A 24,975-nucleotide genomic window follows, 5' to 3' on the forward strand; every position below is an offset into this window, starting at 1 on the left:
AAAAATAGTCATTGGCATTTTGAATATTAAGAATTCCAGAGGCTCCACTCAGAAAATCCATTTGGCTTTTGCATCTCTCAATCTGTATCACAATTACTAGCTGAAGGTTGGAACTATTATTAATTATTATTGTTCCACTGACTCTTAATCTCCAGAAGTCCTTAATCACAAAACGTTTCAATATTTCAACATCTTAATAACTCTCTTATCTATCTTGGCAAAAGAGCCCAAGTTGTTAGATTAAATGCATACGTTTCAGATGAGTCCCCTGTGAAAAAGGAATACCACGGGGTTCCATACTTGGAACTCGCATAAATTCTTTCTCAGATGTCCGAACTAATTCTCTTTATCTTTTGTATGACAACAATACCGTCATGTATATCTCATAGTCCTCCAATAGTGACACAACTGGGGGAATGGCGCCGTCAAAAGGATCTTTATACAGGCAGGTCTGGGTATATAGCCATAAGAGAGAAAATGCAATCCACCAAATAAGATCTTGAGCTACTCTCAGAGCTTCTACCTTCTGCAGTCTCTGTCTAAAGCACAGCAAAGGCAGCTAAAGCTGCTTACTAGTTCACAAACCAATCCACTCTCTGAGACAATTCTCAGAACCTGATCTTCTTGTCTCTGGGCTCATCAGTTGGTCGCTTCCTCCATTTTGTGCTGCACCTAACAGATGACTTCCTAACCAGCAGAGGTTGGCGGCCTGGACCAGGGCTGGCCCTAGCTTTGCTTACTTCTGTTTTGAGATCGCTTATCATGCTGTTCTTTTCTGTGCTTCAGAAGAATTACATACATGATTATGATTGGTAATTTATTATCATTTTTTTTGACTGGACTTCCATTAGGATGATCCACAGCAGCAACGGAAAGAAAACATTTTTTTGCTCACATTTGAACGTGCCAATTAAAAATGTATTGTGTTGCACATTGAGGGCGCCCTGGGCAGTCACCTAATTCGCCCAAGACTAGGGCCGGCCCTGGCCTGGACGTATCTGCCTTCTGAGGCTTGCGGTTTCCACAAGAACTGCCATGTGGTCTGAACCTACTGCCCCGTTACGCAATGCATAGCCTAAACACTGACTCTCACTTTCACATTGGTTTAATTCAAACAATCTTATCATAAATACTGGAAACATAATGCATTTTAGATCACTCTGTAAGTGTTTCAAAGACCCACAAAATATATTCATCAACAACAAACATGTTTTCACAAAGTGCATCCCAATATGGAATATATTACTTCTCACCTTAATAGCATCCCTCACAATACAAACTTTTAAAATGGCTCATAAGAAATACATTTTCACAATGCTGTGCAGCAACAGGAGTTAGACTCTCCTTGTATACTCGGTTATTTATATATATTTCTTTTCTCCACCATCTTGTCTGTTTTGTATTCACTTGTTTTATTTTATATAATCACATTTCTCAAATATATTGTTTGGTGGACAAGACCCTGCTGTAAAATAGCCTTGCAGCCTGTGTGGAGCCACTTGTTTTTTCTGAACTGTGGCTTTTAATCCACTCATTTTGTATAAATAAAACAAAACAAATGTATTGTATAATAAATTGTTGTATATGGATTTGCAACTTTCTATAGGTGAGAACAGGTAATGTTATGTAGTTAATTTTTATCAGAACAGGAGTTATTTTAAATTGCATGATTAAGAAACATGTAACACTGAGTACAATATAAAAGACAATATGTTTTTTTATAGAATTGAAATAATGATTTTGAATTTAGACTAAGTATAATGCATTAGCAGTTTTCAAACACATTCTGAAGTAAGAGTGCACGTTCAGTTCTTCAAAAAGTGTTGTCTCATGTTTCATTCTCATGCTTATTTGATTTTTTTTGAATATTTGAATGGTTTTAATATCGTTTTACCAAATTCTTTTGTCTGATTATTAAAATACATTTTCCATGTCTTTCAACAAAACATTTTTGAGACTGGGATATTACATCTTATCTCAGTATTATCTTACTTGTCTAGACAGAAAATGTACAATGCTCTTTACTGTCACCCCAAAAATAAATCACTATTTCATAAATATAAAATTAATCTGTTTAATCAGTCTGTGAGAGGATTCTGTGAGACTTGCCCAGACTTGTTTTAGAGGGGTGTTGTTCATCAGTTTCCTTTTGGTAAAAAGAAATATTTTTTTCTTTGAGATTTCCTTTTTAAATACACTCCCTTTTTCCTCCCTACATCTAGAAAGGGAGAATGATGTGTTAATATGAATAACATGGCTGAATTTAAGACCACTTACTATTTCTCCCTATTTGCCTCATAAAGCACAAATTCATATATAACATTCTCAGCAGAAACCCTTATCTGGGTTGCCTCATAATATATAGTATAGCTCAGAATTTTAATAGTACAGTAGTTCAAATTAATACACATCAGAAACCAATCCAAATCCAAAATACAATGAAATTGTGGTGGTGAAAACTGAAGGCAAACTAGAGGCATTGAAACAAATATTAGAACCAGTAGCATCTGCTGCATTTTAAATGCCTTTTGGTTTTAATAAGTATAAATTATGGCAGTGAGGTGTGGCATTTATCTGTGGTCACTGAGATTATTTTCATGTCGTAGATTTTGTGCAATTGTTCATGCGCGTAGATAGCAAAGAAACGGGCTGACAGTCATCTACTGTATGTGATGATGGACTCTGCCCCACTCTTGGAAGTCCATGACGGACCGTTAAGCAAGTATTTTGCAGGTTATTTATGGAAACAATTTGGGTGTTGTCATTTCTATACCTAAAAATGCTAGACAAAAATGTTAGATACCACAGTGTAACCTGTTTTTAAAGTAACAGATTGCTGCCTATTCCCTGTCCTCTAGCTATCCCTCAGGAAGAAGTTCTGAATCCCACCAGTGGAAATAATAATAATAGTAATTGTAATGATTGAAATGATTGGGGGGGTTCCCGAACAAACTAAGAAATATTGTGCAACATGACAGATAAACTGGGATGTATTTTTCTTGGAATAAGTTGGCAGTTACTAGTCAAAAGTCATAAATGTGTACAAGACGAACAAAGATTTCATCAGAAAGGTTGAGAAAATTCATCTCATCGTCTCAGCTTTTCCCAATAATTCTGTGTTGTGATAGGCCTTTCAAACCAGAAGTCCAGGCAGAAGTCCAGGTGGAATGGGATAAAAGATAGAGACTAATTAAATTGTATTTACTTGCATTACTTAGAAGTATTTGTCTCGGTCTCAAAAATTGAATAATATGCAATCATCAATAATTTATTAAGTACGGTGATGTGACAACCCAAAATAGGTTGGAAATTAAAAAAGCAATCATTATATTATATTATGTTATATTTTAATGCAGTGGAGACAAATACCATCCTTGTGTCTTTGCTTTATTTTTTGTAGTTGTTGGTCTAAATGGTCAGGTTCAAAGAATACTAAAGGGGACTGTAATGCTTTTGAATTTGGAATGCATTAGACTTCTAAACTTTTATTTGAATGGTTTCCTAGGTAATGTCATTAGCATTGGTCTGGTCAGTGAAATAATTGGTTTGCACCAAAGTTTCCACTGCTGCAGTTTCTTCCCATACAACAAACAAAATTATACTTGTTTTTTCTTATTCCATCAGTTCAAGTTAGGATATAATGTGATTGATTTTAGCCTGTTTGATTTGGGACTATAAACTTGCACACATCATACAATGTTTATGATTATTATGAATATGTGCTTCTCACTTTCAACATTACAGAATAATGTTCTACTGTGCAGGAACAACAAACATCATCATTAAAATAAGAGCAGTGCAGACTGTTTTAGGAATAAGCTGGATAATGATGGTGGCTAGCTTCATTACTCCAGTTACACTATGTTGAAATATACTGTTATTAGGAAACATTTTTTGTTAAAGTCTGAAACTTTGATCTATGTGAATTCTGTTCATTATAATAAAAGATGATAAGCATGGACGTTTATGAGACTACAGTGAAACTTTGATAATTTTTCTGCTTGGAATCAAAGATCTATCCATAGACCTACCGTTAATATCATTTGAAGAGCAGCACCCCATGGGTGAGCTGCTCTCTCTCATTCTGCACTAGCATGTAACAGAACAGCATGATCATGGTAAGAGCTTGAGAAAATGACAGCTTAGAACAGACTGACCTTACCTCTATGTTTATGTGGAGAGATGGATTTAAAACAGGCCTGGTTTTATTTGTCTGCTTTGGATTTAACCACGACTCCAGTAAAGCATTCCTGTTGTTTCAAGCAAAAATACTACAGCATTTTTACTGTCTGCAAGCAGAGCAAGTTGCCATGGAAATTAACTGATGGACTGTTGTTTTTATTTGAAGAGAGTTTTCACAGACTGCTTTATTAATAGCTGATTTAATCACAAAATAGTTTAGAATTCTTGTGGACTTAGTCATGGGATGGACAGCATGCATAAGTAGGAAGAGCTGTGAGTGCTGTTTTTTATTTGTATTTTTGTTCCGTTGGAATTCTTTTGTGGACTAGAAAGTCGGATTATTCTCTCCAGAAAGCATGGTGAAAGGATTCTGTATCTTTTTTTATTGTAAATGTAATAAAAATGTTAAAAAGTTATAGCTTACAGTTGATCCACATTACCCTAAATAAACCATATAATTAGGTTCTGTACATCATTCGTTACCCCCTAGAGAACCTTTCTTACTTCTCAGGTTATTTTTATTGCAATGATCTTACTTCTTTAGCTGGCACACAACAAAAATCTATTAATTACGCCATTAATTATATCATTAGTCTAAAATTTTCCTGTTTAATGGGGTTAAGTCCCAAAACCACAGTTAATGAACTTATAATTTTCTACACTACAGTACAAGAATTTTTTGAAGCTCAATAATTTGAGGTGTTTCTTAAATGTTCCATAACATTTCAACTGGAAACCATAAAGCTATAATTACTACACTGATGGTTCATTAGACCCTTTTGTAAGACATGGTCCTTTTAATATAGTACATGAAAAAGTATTATTACATGCGTAATCTTGCATCGGCACTGTATGATGTGCTGAACAAAGTGCAGTGGGCAGACAGCTTCTGTATGCTGCTGCCAGATCATGCACATCTTACATGCTAGCAGTTACTTGCCTGTAGAGTTAGAGAATAGACAATGGAGTGAAATGCTTACTTGATTCTCCTAATTTTTACAAATCTCATGTTTCAGATAAGTAATGAAAAATCTCTTTCCAAATCATGGAAATTTTCAAACTTTATGTAAAAGAGGCTTTTGAAAATGTCAAGAACACAAAAGTAAATACTTGTCATTAGTTCAATTGATGACCTCTGCACAGTTTTTCCTTTTCTTTGATTAAATAAAAAAGGATCACGTCAGAGGCAAAATGTTTAGTTTCATTTGTTGCTTTGTTTTTACATTGATTAAAAAATATATAATTAATTGATGATCGGGTGATTTTCAGGCTTTCCTTGTCTTGCATTCACATATGTTTGTGGCAGGCTGCCAAGAACTGTGTGATGCCCCTAGGCAGCCATGTTTGCTGTTTAGTACAGTATAGTACAGCAAAATAATGCTTATTGCTCATGTGTCTTTCTAAACAAAACAAGGTTAAGAAACACCTCGGTGAATTAAAATGTAAATGACAGGTAGCAATAGTCTAGGCTAGTCTTTTGGTATGCTGCACTGATTGCAACATTGCATGGATTTAGAGCTGATGATATCATGCACATAATGTTTACTAATAAAATTCTGTTTAATCACTAAGAACTTTCAAATTTTAAATAACCAACATCTGTTGGGAGCAGATTTCCTACAATTAAGGTTTAAATTATCTTCCTGAAGTTTGTTGGTTTGTTGTGGTTTAATAGAAGGGAAATGGAGTCTTTACTCACATAGAGAGCGAATCCCTGAAAAAGCATTTTTAATGTTGTGAAAAAGACAATAGCTAGGAGAGAATAAAAACTCTAAGATTGGCAAAAGATTGCAAAAGACAGCAAAAGATTGTCTAGACATACACAGAGAATTGTATTATTTCTTTCTTGAGATACAGTTCAAGTGGCAATCTGTTGCCAAGCACCAGAAATATCTGTGCTAAAAAAATAACATTTGAAGTGTAAGGGGAATGACCACATTACAGATGCCAATACAGTAGTTTAACATTTACCCTGTTGTTTGTCTTTACACAGCATCATTGGTATATGCACAAAAACAACCTGATGCTTTAGTTATCTGGCATGGTAATTTACAGAACAGGCGTTATATTCTACAGTGCAGTCCATAAGTACTATATAAGAGATAAGATCACCTTATTAGCCATATACAATTTCTTGTATTAGGAATTCATCTTTTTCGCATACCCCAGCTTGCTCTCCATGAGACACACAGACAGGGGGAGAAGTCAGAGCGCAGGGTCAACCATTGTACAGCGCCCCTGGAGCAGCTGGGGTTAAGGGCCTTGCTCAGGGGCCGCCCAAACGAGTAGGATTCCTCTGCCAGCCATAGGATTTGAACCGGCAAACTTCTAGCCACAGGCTCATATCCTTAGCCACAGAGCCACCGCTCTGCCCGAGCTGATCCAACAGCCCTAATCTCCTCATAGTCGACAGGATTCGAACTTGTGCGGGAAAACCCCAATTAAGTTTGAGTCCATCGCCTTAACCACTCGGCCACAACTACACTATTTGTATTTGGACAGTGACACAATTTTTCCTGTTTTGGCTTTGTACTCCAGCAGATTAGATTTGAAATAAAACAATGACTGTGAGTTTAAAGTGTGGAATGCCAGCTTTAATTTGAGGGTATTTACATCTATATTGGGAGAACCATTTAGGAATCACAGCCCTTTTAATTGGACACATTAACATAATCTTAAATAAAATTTGGCATGTTTGCAAATCCTTTGCAGTTGATGACTGCCTGAAGTCTGTGACCCATAGACACCACCAGACATTGGGTATCTTTCCTGGTGATGCTCTGCCAGGCCTGTAATTCAGCCCATTTTCAGTACCTGCTTGTTTCAGGTGCTTTTTGCTTTCAGTCTTATCTTCAGTAAGTGAAATGCATGCTCAATGGAATTCAGGTCGGGTGATTGACTTGGCCAGTCAAAAGCATTCCACTTTTTGGCCCTAAAAAACTGTATAGTTGCTTTAGCAGTATGTTTGTGGTCATTGTCTTGCTGCAAGGTGAAGCGCTGTCCAATGAGTTTTGAAGCATTTACTTGGATCTGAGCAGATAAGATGCTTCTGTACACTTCAGAATTCATGCTTCTGCTGCCGTCTGCAGTCACATCATCAATAAAGACAAGTGAGCCAGTTCCCAAGCCCAAGCCATGACACTACCTTCACCATGTTTCACAGAGTAGGTGGTATGCTTTGGATCATGAGCAGTTCCATTTTTTCTCCATACTTTTCTCTTTCCATCACTCTGGTAAGGTTAATCTTCATCTCATCTGTCCATAAGACTTTGTCCTGGAACTCTAGAGGCTTTTTTATGTACTTTAGCAAACTGTAACCTGGCCTTTCTTATCAGTGGATTGCATCTTGTGGTGAACCCTCTGAGATTATGCTGGTGTATTCTTCTCTTTAAGATAGTCTTTGATACATCTATGCCTGCATCCTGGAGAGTGTTCCTGATCTTTTCAGCAGTCGAAAAGGGGTTTTTCTTCACGATTGAAAGTATTCTTCGGTCATCCAATACTGTGGTCTTCCGTGGTCTGCCAGGTTGTTTGCTATTGTTAAGCTCACCAGTGCGTTCTTGCTTCTTAACAATGTACCAAACAGTTGATTTTGACTCACCTAATGTTTTGGCTATGTCTCTAATTTAAGATTATGTTAATGTGTCCAATTAAAAGGGCTGTGATTCCTATATGGTTCACCCAATATAGATGTAAATACCCTCGAATTAAAGCTGACATTCTGCGCTTTAACCTCATAGTCATTGTTTCATTTCAAATCCAGTGTGCTGGAGTAAAGAGCCAAAACAACAAAAATTGTGTCACTGTCCAAATACTTACAGACTGCACTGCATGTGTCATTATGTTCTGATAATACTTGTACAAGAGACACGATGCAAACATATATTGGGAAGAATAAAGCTTAGAGTACTGATCAACTGTGCTGAAGAATTTTTACACACTGTATCTCGAATTGCAGTACTTACAGTAACTGATACAATATTATTTGGCAGAAAAATGATCTTTGCTCCTGATGTGGTTTCATAAAACTTTCTATTGGACATGGCTTTTAGATATAGCCTAATGCATGAAGAATGCTACTAACACATTGGAATGTATGAGGAGAGTTTATGTTCTTTTAGGATTAAAAGATCATTGGATATCAGTTTATCAGCCCACGTGGTCCTGTTTTCTTGGGTCTAACTATTCTGTCTGTTTGGCAGTCACTGCATTTTCTTATAAAAGACTTTCTCTCCCTCACCTGGATTTACTTAGCCCCTGCTTGGTTTTGCCATATAAACAGTCACATTTTTCATGCTTTTCCAAGAAAGTACCATTGGCTCAACAAACATGAATCAGCTTTGAAAAGCAAATTTGATAGTCTCTGTAGTTAGCACAGACTTCAGTAAACATGGAATAGCCCATCACTGACATTATTTCTGAAGACAAGGTGACAGTTAATGTTTTTGGTTAAGCTTAAAATGTTTTTCACCATGCTGATGAAGATTTCTGTGTTTATTGATAGAAGGAAAAATAAACAAATGGCCATCTTACTATTATAGCTTTAAAATTGTCCGTTGACAGTTTATATAGTATTGTATATTGCTTTGAGAAACCAAGTAGTTTGTTGTGGCTTTTTTTCTCAAATTATCGTGTTGGAAACAAGATCTTTAGCAAATGTACACTTCTTATTAGTCAAATCAAAAACACCTGTGAGAAACTTCCATAAAAACTTAGTAAGCAAAATAACAAGCTTAAATGGACCCATTTAATGTGTAAAGAAACTGGATTTTCCTAAGGAAAGAGTTGTCTTTCATTATTTAAAATGCTATATTATAACTAAAAATATTCAACTATGAAATGCGTATTATCTTTGAAAAGCAAATCTCAGGATAGATAAAGTGTTATTCTTGAATATTGTTAATCACTGTAACTATCACTGGGAATACAGTAATTATTCAATTACATTCATTAAGGGAAAGACTGATTTGGCATCCTTAATTTAGTAGAATGTTAACCAAGGGAGTCATATTTGTTTTTTATTACATGCAACCTTAATAGCTGACTCTAAGTCGTAGTTCAGAATAATTACCTAAAATGATGGTTGTACATGTTACTAGGCTATATGTAGTTTATATATTTTATTTGTGATTAGCTTTCCAATCCATCCTTTATTGTGAAATTGTCACATTCAGTTGTTTCACTAATACCGACATCAAAACACATATAAAAGCAGAATTATATTACAAGGTTATAGTAAAAGACAATGAAAGGAAATGGCAAGCATGCCAAATTATTATTTCACACAAAGTTTACAATAGAAGCCCCGATTTTGACCTCCATCAATATAAAGCAATTTTAGCATAATTGACATTGGGGCATTTCAGGGGCTAGGAGGGCTCAAAACTAATAGATTGTCACGGCCAGATGATCTTTTCTCTGTTGTATTTAAGAAAATAAGGGATGTCATTCATAAGACATTTGCTAGGATAATTAATTTCTTACTTAGTATTGACGTTGCACCCACAGGTTGGTGAATTGAAAAGGTAACATACAGATTGGACAAAAATGTTCATGGAAACTATAGACCAAAACTTGGCTCTTCACTCAAAAAATATTTAGGATACGCCCATGGTAAATATACTCTTAGTTTCAACCTAGTGGATTATTTCACATTTAGTAGTGCGAGTATTATCAATGGGATAATAATAGGTTCACAGTTATTAATGCAGGTTATGCTCAAGCTTGCACTAGCATGACCTCATATTGAATATTTCATGGTATTTTTTTTGGAAGCTAAGGGTTTCCAACCGCATGTAGTTTACACCCGAAAGAGGAAAAATGAATAAAACATTAATTGTTTTTTGAATTTATCCAAAATCTACAATAGTGTAAAGGCCTTTCTATATCTTGAGATAGACAATGATAACATTAACAAAGCATATGATCCTCAATTACATTTGAAAATCACTCCTCAGCGGTTACATATCTGGATCAGAAATGGTATAAAGGTATACAGGTTAATGTCATGGAGTCAGTTTCACAGAGACTACAAGAGCTGCACAGAAGTTTGAACAGAAGGTTGAGAATGTCCCAAGCACTGCACTGACTTCATAGCTCAGCAGCCTTAATATAATCTCTGTGAGGATCTCTTATGGTAGTCTCTTAAATAAATCTCAAGAAGAAGATATTGATTCTTAAATATACTCCCAAATGACATTTACAAAACTGTCACTTTCATATGAACCAAAACTTAAGATTAATATTTTATAGGTTTTTCAAAAATCATGACATAAAAGTGAATAATAATGCTGTTGTTTAAATGGTTGAATTTCACATTAGTTTCCAAACGTACATTTGAACGTTAACATTGCTGTGTTAAGCCTCTGAATGAACACACAGTAGGCGTACAGATTGGTGGCTTAATGTGATTGGACATGTCCTAGAGGCAAGTGATTATTCACCAGGAGGGTGTTAGATTTATCAGATAACTTTGAGGTATTATGACAAGAGCTGTGCAGTAGATGTTACTATATAATTATCAGCCTTGGAAGGAAGTCAGAGCTTTGACGTGTAACATTTTTTTTCATGTTCCTGACTGCGGCTTTCCTGTGTGACCCTTCTTTCATTAAAATGGCTGCTTTGATTTTTGTTAAGACATTCTACCAACCACCTACAGTTAATGTAGGTGGATGAAGAAAATGAGTTACATGTAGACAGATGCAACATTTAAAATGTTGTAATGTAACTGTAATGTGTGGTGAACTGCATTGTTTTTGTGCACATCCACGTTCAAGGACTCTGTCAGACACAATTGAAAGATTATGTGGGATTTTATGTTAGAAATCAGGCAAATTTAAGGACAACCTAATATTGTTTCTGTAAAAGGTTCTGATAGAGTTAGATGGACTATGGGTGTTTTGCGAAACAAAATCTAAATGCTTCTGGTGCAAGGCTAAGGCAAAAAAAATTAAAAATGATCAAAATGTTGCTCATCCTGTTTCATATTGTTTCTTGAAAAGCCCATCTGTTTGCATTCCCTTCCTTCCATTTTTTTTATTCCAGCTACATTTATTATACAGTACTTCTCCTTAGCAGGACATTTAAACATTTAATCAAAGACTAAGTTAGGCAAATGAACAAATTAAATCAGTAGTAGTTCAGATCCTCTGAAGAAGATTCTTGTTTTATGATGTCCTGGGGCATCACTACCTTCACTGGACTTTCTTTTGCACTCTTGGGTCTCATTGGATAGCAATTTCCTAGTTTGCCTTGATTAGTGGATTTGTGTTGCTTAGATAAGAGCTTTGTTAATTTGGCATAACTGGAGTTATTTCCTCATCTCCTGTAATGAAATGCCACTCACGGCTTTAAGTTAGATCAGGACATACACTGAGACAGTGCTTCCCATGTGTTTTATTGTGCATTTGCTGTTCAGAGGAATCATTTATAATAAGTAATAAAACTGTAGAAGTTTTTGGCATTAGAAATGTACTTATCTGCTGCAGTATTGTTACATTAAAAAGACAAACATCTAACTGTCATATTATTCTTACTTGTTGGAATCAAAGCTTAAGAAAAGGCATGCAGGAAAATTTCCCCTGCCTTCTTTAAGAATTATAAGATATGAAGTGTGGAAGTGCCACCTCTTTCAGTAATTTAACATTTCAGCATTCAACAACATAATCAGATTCAATCAAACAGCTTAAGATTTGTTTTATATGATGAAAAAGAAAGGCAGTTTTTCAAATTAATGAAAGCTGAACATCAAAACTTATAAATTGTTGTGAATGGTATATTGTATTTATATGTCCTTCATAAAATGTATACAGTGCATCACATTTAAATGAGAGCTTAATCATTTCCTACTGTTATTCCTGCTGTGTACTATTTCCCATGTTTTGAATATACAATTTCCATAATAGATTTTTTGTTTGATTTTGTAACATCTTGTTTTTTTTATCATGCTACCTTTCTAAGAATTGACAAAGTTTGCAAAAAAAGACTTTTGAAGCCAGATGAGAAGAAATGTCATCAGTGTGGCACATTAATATTTTACAAAAAAGCACAAAGGCATGGTGTATCTTCAGTTTGCTCCCCCGTACACTTCTTGGTAATTGGCACCGACAGATCTTTTCAGGAGCAATTTAATTAGCAAGGCACATTTCAGTTTAACCATATAGAGCAAGAGAAACTCTGAATGTATTTAATACGAGAGGAAAAACCTGTTTGACAAAAATCCAATACCACAAATTACATTAATTAAGAAGGCCTCAATTGCACTGCAAGGTTCTGCAGGTTTCTAGTAGTTCTGGAAGCTGTTGCGGTAACTAAAAGAACAGGATGCTCTTTTCATAAGAGACTTTTATTAGAAGCTTTTGATTTCAGTGAATATATGTTAAACAGTTGGTTTCCAAGAGTTTTCCATCTTAATAAACCAGATTGGAGCTGAAGAATGATAGTGTATTTTGATGAGAGAACGGTAATATGTAGCCTTATTTTATTCATTAAAATATGAACATGAACATAAAAGGAACAGGAATTTTGATAAAGGGGATTTATTTATGTCAGCGTGTACCCTGGAACTTAATGAGTATTTGCAAGATATTAAAAATGAATGACACTAAACTGCAGTTCAGAGGATTGCAGTCTGTTCTATTGAGTCGCCATACATTTGCATTCATCTTCATGGCTAAAGTAACAGTGTAACAGCCACCGTTAACATAATGAAACCAATGAACTGATGCATTAGACTTAAAATGGTTTTGCTCTCTCTGGTTTAACAAGGTTTGTACAGAGCTGTAGGAAAGACTTTAATTATAAAGCAGATTGGGATTCTATGGGCTGTGGGATGGAAATCTTGTAATGTTGTTTTTCATTTTACTCTAGAAACATGACAAGCATTTGTGGAGCACCGACCATGAAAACGTTTTAGTACTGTTCTTGGAAGAACAGTTTGTAATCAGTAAACAAGAGTGTTCTTTCTTTAACCCTTTTCATAAAGGTGTCATTTCACACAATGAATGATGGAAATATGCACCTTTATAAGCTTTTCTTGTTCATGTGTGTCTGGTAATTGAGCACACTGACAAGGATCAGATGTTGATTATGCTAGAAATTTAAGACTTGCAACTCCAGAACTGTACTCAAGTCAACTCTCAATTATGTCTTTAAACCATTGCACAAGTGCATATTGATGTTTTTGTAACTCACCATGTGATTACTCTTGACTACAATAGTCAAGACCTCTTTTTACTTTAACTTACCTTTCTCTTATGACCTTTGTAGAAACACAACATGAAAACACTTTTCCACCCAGCTGTACACAATAATTACTTGATCAAGAATTCAATGTTTTTATTATCATACTTTTTCACACTTTTTTCTCCTCTTATTGATTTTTATGTAGAGCTATATTTTAACACCTCTAAAAACTACAGTGAGGCAGTGACAGGTCATATACTTTTGATCAATTCTGTAGTGTGAAAATAGAAGGCAGCTTGATCTTCACTTGAACTCTTTTTAATTTACAGCCTATTAGATCAACTATAAGAGTCAGTCAAGCCTAGACAGTTCACTCCCACCAGCCAGGTAGTGTGTCTTTAAAGGAGTAAACATTTCTAGTTTTGTACGTCAGTATGGTAGAGTGACTACAGATTCCAAACAGTAATATACCCAAGTTAATGTCTTGTCTGCTATGATGTATTACTTTTCTGTAATTAAAACCTGCAATATTGTACTGTTATAGAATCTAGTTTATAGATTCTTTACTTATGATTAATGTACCACTGTGGAATAATTGTATAAAGTACTATCTAGTGTACTTTTTCCACTTTTGTTATTGCTTCACTTAACTATCCAGGACATGCTTTTGAGGTACGTTGGCAAACGGTTACACAACTGGAAAAATGCTGATGGTTTGTTTTTCAAGCCGATGACTAAAATAACTTTATACTATAATCGACAGAAATTAATTGAAATGCAGTTAAATGCAGTAAAAATACGTATCAGATAATGTGACAGTAAGTCAATGGCAATTTACTTTTAACCACGTGATTTCCATGTTATATTCTATTTAATGCATGCAAATCCACAATGGATTTACAGGTTTGTACTGACCTGCAGAATATATGTAAGGACATCATGTTCTAGTAAGGCCTGGGAATTCACTTGACCTGATTCCAATGAATTATGTACGATAAAGTAATTCTTGCAAAATCACTCCAGTGAACTCTTCTTTTCTGGTGGAAAGATTCTGTGCCAAGAATGGGCTGCCATCCCTCTGAGCAGTAATGCTGATCTTGTTCACACAAATCATAAGTGTACTGTATGTTACCACAAACATTAATACCACTCGCATTTTGCCAGCTCTGTGTAACTGGCAGGATAAACAAGCATACAGTACATATAGCACATATTCCTGTCCTCAACAGTCAATTAGTTCAGCATTTCTTCATTTCATGTAATCTTTTATGTTGATTTAGATGTGTTACAAATAATTGTTCTCTCAGAAATTGATGAATGAATACATTTAATGATTTTGCAGTAGTCAGTTGAGAAATATAATGCTAAGGCATCAGCACAAAAAGTACAATAGAGGAAAGATAAGGGGGGAAGTGGTTGTCTTGCTACATGGAATATTGTTTGGAGCATTAAATTCAACTGAAATAAAATCTCACTTACGTGAAGTGTATTTTTTCTGTATGTTTTTTTCTATAATTCTAAAATCAGATAATAATGAACATGGATTCCACAGGTTTTCAGTCTTATCTATGTAGTTTTACATGTGTTTACAATTTATATTGTTTCAGTCTGTATTCTAGGAATATAATATGTAATAAAGACAGAATCTGCTAATTTCTGGTATTCATTTTGTATAATTACAACAATTATAAACACCCCTTGTTTATTTTACATTGGGATAGATTTATCTTAGTCCTTGTATGAGAGAATGTAAATTAAATCATGCCTTACACCAACCAGGCTTTGTGACTGTGCCTTGAAACACCAACTGTTTTCCAAATGTAGTTTTCTTGTTGAGACTTTCCACTGCTACGGTATTACTCTGTCTCAGTTCACGGTCTACCCACAAACCAAAGTGCGCCCACACAGACGCGATTGGGTGAACAAACCAAGCCCTACTATTGTGTCTCTCCACAGACTAGGATTTTAGTAGGAGAAATGATGGACATCTAAAGGAATTTGGGCATGGTTTGAGCTAAACAGAACACTTCAAAGAAGCATGAAGTTAATTCATGTTGTACTTTGCTGGGAAACTATAAGCAAACAGCATTTGACTGCATGTGGTAATGTCTTAATTTTTAATATGAAAATTGAAATACTGAAATCCCTGCCAATCCAAAAACCAAACTATCCCTCCCAGCCACACACGCATAACACAGATATACAAATTTTCCCCCTGCACTGTTTATGATATTGTCAGTCTTGAATCACTACTGACATTCAGTGATTTAATTTTGGACCTTCAATAATGATGCTTATGTGCATAATTGGAAAATAGAAAAGTCAGCTTAATTGTTGACGTTGAGAGAATACATAATTTGCTTAAAAATTAGAGATTTTAGAAATATTCTAGCCCAGTTATATACTGTATAATAATGATTAATAATTCTTTACACTAACAGTGTGTACTGTAGGGTTTTTCTGGACACTCCACTCAAAGCACTTTACACCTCCATTTTTAGGAGACTGTTTGGTAAAAGCCAGGGGAAAATCTAGACAGGACACTGGCATAACACCCCTACTCTTTTTGAGAAACGCCCTGGGATTTTTAATGACCACAGAAAGTCAGGACCTCAGTTTTACGATGGCGCCTTTCCTCTACAGTATAGTGTCCCCATCACTATACTAGGGTATTAAAATCTGCACAGATCCCACTAACAGCTCTTTCAAACGCTTTCCTTAGGATGTCTTCCCTCCAAGTACTGGCCAGGCTCACACCTGCTTAGCTTTTATGGGTTGCCAGCTGTGAACTGCAAGGTGATAGAGCTCTTCACATATTATTTATTAAAAGGATTAGTGGAATAATAGCTACATCAAGAAAGTCATCCATTTTCAAAGCAGAATTTTGATGATTGCTTGCTTTCGACCTGCTTGCATATTTAAACCTAAGGACACAATGACACCGTCGGGGAAAATCACTTCTGTTATAACCAGTCTTCATCATCAACTTCTTCAAGCCCAACCTTTTCAATCATTGAAGTATGACAGCAGATGAACCCAGTATAAACACGTCAGTGCACAACCCAGTGCACCTGGGTTACTTTTAGGAGTAACCCATAAGTGATATGATGAAAGCCCTTATCTGCCATCGTCCCTCCTCTGAGCACACCAGCAGCTGGTAGTGTGCTGGGAGAGAAAGAGTTGGCGAATGTCACTCACACACACTGCATTGTTCCTCTCAGCACTCCATGGCTTTGCAGTCAGCGTGGGTGAATCTGATCCGTTTGCCAAGGTTAGCTGCTGTGAGCCGAAGACTTCAGCATGGAACAAGATGAAAAGACCTATAATATTAGCAGTAATAATTGGCTTATGATAATTACAGTAGGTCTGCTGATTCATTCTTCAGGGAAAGCCAGTTGTTCCTAGTGTTGTACTCTTCTCTGAGTTGTATTTTTTCTAGGTTGTGAGTGTAAGGTTTTCTGATTTTAATTTTAATTTAAATAGATTCAGTTCTAGTATTTGGAAGCTTATAATTTCAATACTCGTTCTTTTCAAGATCAAATTTTAGTTTTACTCCCTCAAAATTAAATTGTATAGTATTGGAATAGGAAACGATTGAACATCTTGATATGCTGTAATACTAATATATACACTGGTATGGTAACATAATGATTACTTGATAGTGTGAATGCCTTAATATAACATTTCAGACATGTTTAGAAGAAAATATTAATATTATGTCATCTATTACCTTTCAGCCCCTCTAGGACATGTTCCTGCTAATACTAATAGATCCAATGTCTTAAAAGAAACAGAGTATTGGCTTTAACAAACTGTAAAGATATGGCTCTTCATTTTAATTTTAAATTCACTTTCATTTGTGATCCATGGTGTCCCCTAAAATATATTTTTTAGAAAGTGATCACCGACATTTTGATAATACAACATACAGTAATAATAATGAATTCTTACTCTTGGATTCCGGGTGAATCATTTTGGATTTCCTTTGTGTTTTCTAAGGAAAACATGTTGTTGTTGTTGTTGTTGTTGTTATTATATACACTTATATAGCACTTTTCTGGACACTCCATTCAACGGACTTTACAGGTAATGGGGACTCCCCATACACCAGCTATCAATGGGGAAAACAGAGTAATGAAGCCAGTTCATAGATGGGGATTATTAGGAGGCCATGATTGGTAGCCAATAGGAATGTTGGCCATGACACTGGGGTAACACCCCTACTCTTTTCAAGAAATGCCCTGGGATTTTTAATGACCACACAGAGTCAGACCTTGGTTTTACGTCTCATCCGAAGGACGGTGCCTTTTTACAGTTTAGCGTTCCTGGATCCTGTCACTATACTGGGGCATTAGGACCGACACAGACCACAGGGTGAGCACCCCCCTACTGGCCCTCTAATATCTCTTCCAGAAGCAACCTTAGTTTTTCCCAGGAGGTCTCCCATCCAGGTACAATGTTTCCTGATCCTCTTGTTTTGATATCATTTTGAGAACATGACTAGGTTACTAACTATACCAGAATCTAGACCATTGATATAGATTAGGTAGAGCAATACTCTTAGTACAGATCCCTGTGTTACTGCTCTGAACACATCACACCATTTTGAACCTTCGTCCATTATCTGCATTCTGTTTTCTATTCATTAGTTCTATCAAGTAGTTCTTTATCCCAGTACATGCTCCAAATGAAAACAAATGCCTATTTCAAGGGAATATCATAATGTCATAATTTCATCACTGGGAATCTAAATATGATATGCTCTGAGTGTATTCATTATGACTCCTGCATGCTCAAAGTTAAACAAGCTTAACCAGTTATGGTGATAGCCATGCTTTATTAGCGGTTGTAATTGGCAGGATACCAATTACTTTTCACACCTGAAGAAGGAAACGTTGTCTCTTTTCTTCTCTTTTCAGCATGGAATAAACCTTTACTTGTTCCTTTGCAGCCTATGCATGCTAACGCAGCTACCTACTTGAACTAGTTATAATGATTTACCTTTTCTAAATCCATATTCGCTGTCACCTAGAATCCTATTGCCATACAGCTGATTCTCTAATTTAGTTCTCATTATCATTTCCATATCAGGCAGTGTAAGACTTATTAATCTGTAATCACTCTTGAAATAGATTTGCCAACAGTTATACATAACATGTCTTTTTTCTTTGCCTACAATTAGTAGAATACAATTAGCTCTGGAGATTTATCTAAAACTCTTCTAATGCCTAAAAGACTTCTATCTTGCTTACTAATATTATTTGAAATATTACTTTCTTTCTTAGCTTGTGGCATGTTGTTAATTCCTTTATTGTTAAAAAAACTAAAATGTTTAATACATTAAACATTTCTATACCGCATTTTATCATTCCATATTCTTTTAATTTTACTGAATGTTATTTTTTACTTATTTATTTTATTTTTCATTTTGCTGCTTTCATGCCTTCCGGTGAGTTTATTCTGTATTAAGCAGATATTATAAATATTCTAACAAAGTAATAAACACTCTAATGAGTAGAAACAAAACTGAGCTCCACTCTGAATTTCCCTTGCAGTCAACCATCAAATAAATTTGTAATGTTCGAAACTTTACCTTGCCTCTGGACTAATCAGAAGAAAATAAAAACCTTTTTGATAACTGGGTTTGGCTTTTTGGAGGCATGTGACTATTTCATATGTTATAGTGTGATAATGGCAAGTTGTAACAAATTTCAAACATTATCTAGATGTAAATTTGAGCATATTGAACTAAGCAGCTTTTTTTTTCTCGGTCAGTCTGTGGTTGCAGATTGTCTCTATTTGTTTGCTGGATACAGTTGTGCTATGTTATTGGTTACATGGCTGTTTGAAGACACCCTTAGTTTTATTTTTCTCTTTTTATCTAAGAGCAAAGCAGCATTTATTCAAATACTGAGAATTTGATCAGGCACAAGCATATTGTGATAGTTGGGTTTTATCTCTTCAGGGAAATTAACTATCAACGTGCATCACCTCAAATAACAATGGAGGAATTAAATTGAATTATCATTAAAGATTAGTAGCACAGCAGACGTTTTCTAATTCCCTGCTCTGAAATCCCTCAATTTCATACATAGTGCGTACATAGCCCAAAACAAATCATTGTATTTTTTTTTCTGAAAAAAAAACTTTACTCAATTACAAATATTCCAATTCTGGTTCGCAGAGGAGCCAGATCCTGCCCAATGGGCGCAAGCCAGGATATACCCTGAACGAGATGCCAGTCCATCACAGGCCACAAACACAGTCACAGACACCCACACACTCCCACCAAGGATACATTTCCCAGAAGTCAATTAACCTGCCAGAATGTTTTTGAATTGTGGGAGGAAACCAGAGCACCCAGAGGAAACCCACACACACATGGAGAGAACATAAAAACCTCACGCAGGTAGTGTCACGGATGTCGGAAAGGACAAACCGTGGAATGACAGAAGAGTGAAAAGACCCTATGCGTAGCAGCGAGACAGGGGTTAGCCTGGGCTCAGCTGTTCAGGAAATGCCGTATAGAAACCTATGCCCTCAGGTAGCGGACATGGGGCGACCTGGTGCTAGGCAGGTTTCAGGACATCTAAACGTCAGTGCTGAGCGAGTAGCAGAGGAAAAGCAGGAAATTAATAGGCTACACAACAAGACACACCAGAAAGACAAGAATAATCACAGGGAACTAGGAACAGGAGGAAAGTAGAGCGCCCTCTAGGTGTACTGGGCGTGACAGGTAGCACACCAGGGCCGAAATTGAACCCAGGGTCCAGCACTGTTAGGCAGCAATGCTAACCACTGTGCCAACCTGCCACCATGCCAGAGATTTCCAGTACTGCTGGTAGCAATAATTTCTATATACGTTTGAGGAAGATCCTTTCATCTTCATTGACGTATCAGACTGTTACATAGCCAGAGTCTGAAATTACAGATATTGGTCTTTGTAATTAATATCATTTAGAGAAAAAATGTGGTTGAATTGTTTGTAAAATTTTACTAGGACATTTAAGTATGTTATCTATGCTATTTGTTGCACGACTTCTGTTTCTTGGGAGATTCTCATTACGCAGCTCAGTTTTGCATAGTCCTACATTAAATGTAGAAATTTCAAACAATTTTATTTAGTCATGTTCAGGCTTGGGATAAGTTCATGTTAACTTAATGCAGAGTGAATGTAATCACTTCACACTGATGTGCACTCTTCTTCCAGTAGCACAAGTGTTAAAGCAGTGCATGGCTCTTACTGTTCATAATTAGTCATTACAATTGTACCCTGATAGTCATCTCTGATAAACTAGTTTATTCAAGATCCACAGATAACATATTGTCTTTCAGCTGTTGCCAATCAGATGAGCTCACTGCTCATCTTGAGTTCTCTGTTCTGAATAAAATATGAAGTTGTGAGGATTCATTTAATCTTTGTGTTAAGATGAAAGGGAAGTTGTAAGTCTAGAGATAGCTGGAGGAAATTACTATGAATATTGTTAGAAGTGGTGAAAAAGTGAAATGGAGTGTGAACGATTGATTCACAGGGGTTATTGAGGAAATAATATAATAAAACTTTATTCTAATGGAGCACACCTCAAACCTAGGCATCCCAGAGAACTTTTATAGAAATAAAAACAATATGTATGCAAAAATATTAACTGGTAAACTGGTTCCATTCTTCACCCCTCTGCTCTTCTTAGTACCACCATCTCCGGTCTCCTCTATTGTTATTGTTGTATTGTTGTAAGTGTATATTGTAATTGTGTCTTATCTTGTGTATTTTTCTTATTTATTGTTGTATTCTTCTTATTTATTGTTATTGTCATCCTGTAAAGCGCTTTGAGAAGCCACCTTTAAAGGCGCTATATAAAATAAAGTTTATTATTATTATAAAAACAAACCCATTTAAAATTAATTATAATAAGCACAGCTAGACAGATATTTTATGTGTGCTTTTAGTCAAATCTAGTGTATAAAGTTTCAAAGGCTCCACTGTGAAGATCAGAACTGCTGTATCAGCTTGAGTCAGAAATGATGCCTATACTATATTTGTGTATCTTCCATATAGACGTGAAAGCCTACTTTATACTTTGTGATGGTATCCGAAGTTGACCACTAGGATATGAAAGTGGATAAATTTGATACAGTGGAAATCACAATTGCATTACTTATAAATAAAAAGGGATCCTTCTTGTCTGTTTATTATTTTATTAGAATGTATTTTTCTTTATGGTATTTGTATTATATTTGTTTGTGTACCTTCTATATATTCCTGCTTATTAATGAAATGAAAATGTTGTTAAGTGCAAATACTTAATATACTTTGAAGTCCATTTAGTTGGATAACATTCTAGTAGCCTACTCACTGACTCTGGCTGTGACTTCTTTCAAATCGTCTCCTGTTTTCAGGCACTGTATTACAGCATCTATGAAAACTGTGAAAATGGCAGTTTTCCCATTTTGGTGACCCAGAAAGGTCTGTGTAAACAAAATCTCAATTCCTTCCAGATTCAAAGTAGGCCACAGACCCTGAGAACAGTCATTAATTCCATGCCAGGTCGTAAAATAGATTATTGTATAGCTGGAGAATGGACGGAATTTCCTTGTGTTTCGAGTGTTATAAAGATGAGTTTCTTTTGCCAACAAAACTTGTGATAGTTATTTGACCATTTATGTCAGTCTGACAGAAATGATGTATGTACAACAGTATATATTGTTTTAGGGAGTCTGAAGCTGTGTTTATATTTTCTAGCAAATGTTTTCAAAAGACACTGTCAGTGCTATTGTGAACATAAAAGTATGCAGATGTTGTGAGGTTGAGGGTCGTAGCTCTGTGATGATGAGAATGGAAGTGACAGCATGTTAGGTGCAGGGTTATGTTTTCACCAAGAACAGACTTTGATGAAAATCTTTTTTCCTGGATAATCACAATCAGCTATATTAATGCATTAACAATGAATGCTTGAAAGATGCTTGGCCAAATTTCATGAAACAAAGACTTGATCTGTTTTAAGGGTATTAAAAAGTTCATGACCATGTACTGGGAATAATGGTGTCTGTGAAATTAATGAGCTAAATGTTTTGAATTTAAAATGATCATCAGTATTGTAAACGTTTCAAATCAGTGTGCTTAGTGGAGAAGTTAAGAATTGTTGTCTTATTATAAAGAAGAAAAGCAGGCTAAAAGGAAAATTAAAGAAAACCTAAAGGTTTTCCTGAGAGACAATCCTGCTGATTGTCTTTGTTTCCTTTTCCTCAGAAATAAAAGATACATTTTCTGTGATTAGCTCAAAGCTCAGTATAACCGTAGTTTGTTATTCACACACTGCTGTGCCTAGATGGAAATTAAGGGAGTTGGTGAAGTAGCCCTGAAACAGGATTTGACCCCAATGACATTGTGAAGTAGGACTCCTCCTCCCTGTCTATAGCATTGCATTGTTTGATATGACACATTCTTTCTGTAAACTTTGCACCTTAATTGTAGGCGCCTTACAATGGTTTCTGCATGACTAAAGCAAAGACTAATTTCCTCTTTATTACAGCTTAATATTTACATTACAGACAGAAACACAAGAGAACCATTGAGCTGGTATAAAACAATGCCAGTAATGCCATTTTTTTTTCAAAAGGAGTCTAATTATATTACAGGAGCACAGAGAACTTAAATAATAAGTTATTTTAAGTCTGTGAGTTATACGTTTCTGTTTGAGCAACAGTACATTATATTACAGTACATTGTATCATCATGATGATCCACTTTTAGTTAGAAAAAGACTACTGCTTATCATTACTGCTGATCATAATCCATTTTTATTCCGTCTGTGCTTTTGACAGCTTTGAAAAAAGCCTCTCCTACCCTTTCCTAACTGTTTCTGTTTAATGGTAATTGTTGTTCCTACCGTTGTCAGTGAACAAATGAGTGCATAGAGCTTTTATCAAACTTGCTAAAAATGCTTCATGGTAATGCGACAGATGAATTAATATCAATACTGTAGTTGAAGACCCGCAGCACTCATTTAAGGAAGAGCTTACATTTATGTAGCATTTTTCATCAAAATTGAGGAGTTCCAAAGTCCATCGCCCTTCAGTTCCAAATGAACTGGTCTTGCATTGTAACAGAGACCCATAACTATACCACAACAGTATGCTGTAGACTGGGTCTAATAGTAGACTTTTAATGACAAGGTTCCACAGGTCAGATATTATAAACCTTAATCCTTACCTTAGTCCTGAAAAAGCATTAATTTTTTCACAATGTTCCATGGGGATCTTCAGGTATTTGTGTTATGTAAGACATAAAATATGTCAAAATGTGCACACACTTTTTCTGTGAGGAAATGTTCCATTGACTCCCATTCTACATGTATTCACTATTTTCCACCAAAATTAAATTTTCATCACAGGATGAAAGAAGTCCCAAAACAATGTAAAAAATGTTTTTTACATTGTGAAGACATTATTATGTTTGTCAGTAGTTGTTTTCTCAAATTCATCCACTTCCAAACATGCATACAGAAAAAAATGAATTATTTCAAAATTGTACAGGTACCAGGATCTGACAGGTTTCTTAAGAATTACTAAGAATATACAGCACTATAAACACAATTTAATATAATTTCTTAATTATTTTAATAAATATACTGATGAATCTAAATTTTAGATTATGCATATGAAGTTTGACTTTCTTGAGAATCAAGAGAGCAGGTTGTATCCACCATCATTTAATAGTGGAGCTGAAGATGGAATCCTTAGCTGCACAGTACAGCCAATGCATGTAATCTGGCCAAGTGAGAGTGAAGTACTGTACATAGCACTTGCCAAAACCATGCAAACCACACTGACATTGAGGTTGTTGTTTTTAAACATTCTGCCTTCAAACATCATTAAAGGAGAGCACTGTTTTCTGAGGAAACATTAGTTTTGGAAGGAGTTTTGCACACACAACAGTAATATCAACACTTTAATAATGTGAAGGTTACTGAATCAAAAAAGGAACCGATGTAGCAAGTTAAATGCAGAATTTGTAAGAGAACATTTATTGTCATGACGATTTAAAATATTTGCTCATTTGCAGTTATACAGAATGTCATCTGCAATTAGAGTTCACTGCATAAGGCTGTACTCCAGATATTCTTTGATGTCAGATGCTCTGCCTTCAAACCTCTTAAGTCTTCTAAAAAGTTTTTGTAGCTGGTGTTGATGGATTTGGTTGCTCAGATGTTTTCTATTTTGTACCTCGGCATACTCAAAAAGCCTTAGTAGTAGTCAGAAGATGCAAAATACAAAAATATGAGTTCATTTTCACATATTGATAGCTGCAGACTCACAGTGAGTTACAACTGACAGCCAGTGGAGTATATTAAGAAAAAAATCTTGGTCTGTGGTTTGATTTTAGCGATTCTAAGGTTTAAGTAAGAGTTAAAGATGGATATCAACAGTGTTTTTAACAAGCACACAGAACATACTAGGAAACATTTTTAATGATATAAAGGATGATGTGAATATAAAAAATCACAGTAGTACCTAAAAAGTTTAAAATGCTTCAAAGCCTGCCTGTTTCTTTGAATATTATTCATTGTTTTAAATTAAATTGTTAAATAGCTAGTGCCTTGTACTTATACT

The 24,975-nt window shown here is 35.4% G+C and overlaps 1 protein-coding gene and 1 non-coding gene across 2 annotated transcripts in view; one reads left to right on the top strand and one right to left on the bottom strand.

The window, feature by feature from the left end:
* The window catches only part of peak1 (pseudopodium-enriched atypical kinase 1), a 130,175-nt gene that overhangs the window by 72,386 nt on the left and 32,814 nt on the right, over positions 1–24,975 (top strand). The window lies entirely within an intron of this gene.
* On the bottom strand, positions 6,584–6,665 carry trnal-caa (transfer RNA leucine (anticodon CAA)). Its single transcript has one exon. It is a non-coding gene; the product is annotated as a tRNA-Leu (tRNA).

This window comes from Atractosteus spatula, chromosome 7, assembly GCF_055471065.1.
Source record: "Atractosteus spatula isolate fAtrSpa1 chromosome 7, fAtrSpa1.hap1, whole genome shotgun sequence".
In the NCBI taxonomy this organism is placed as follows: Eukaryota; Metazoa; Chordata; class Actinopteri; order Semionotiformes; family Lepisosteidae; genus Atractosteus; species Atractosteus spatula.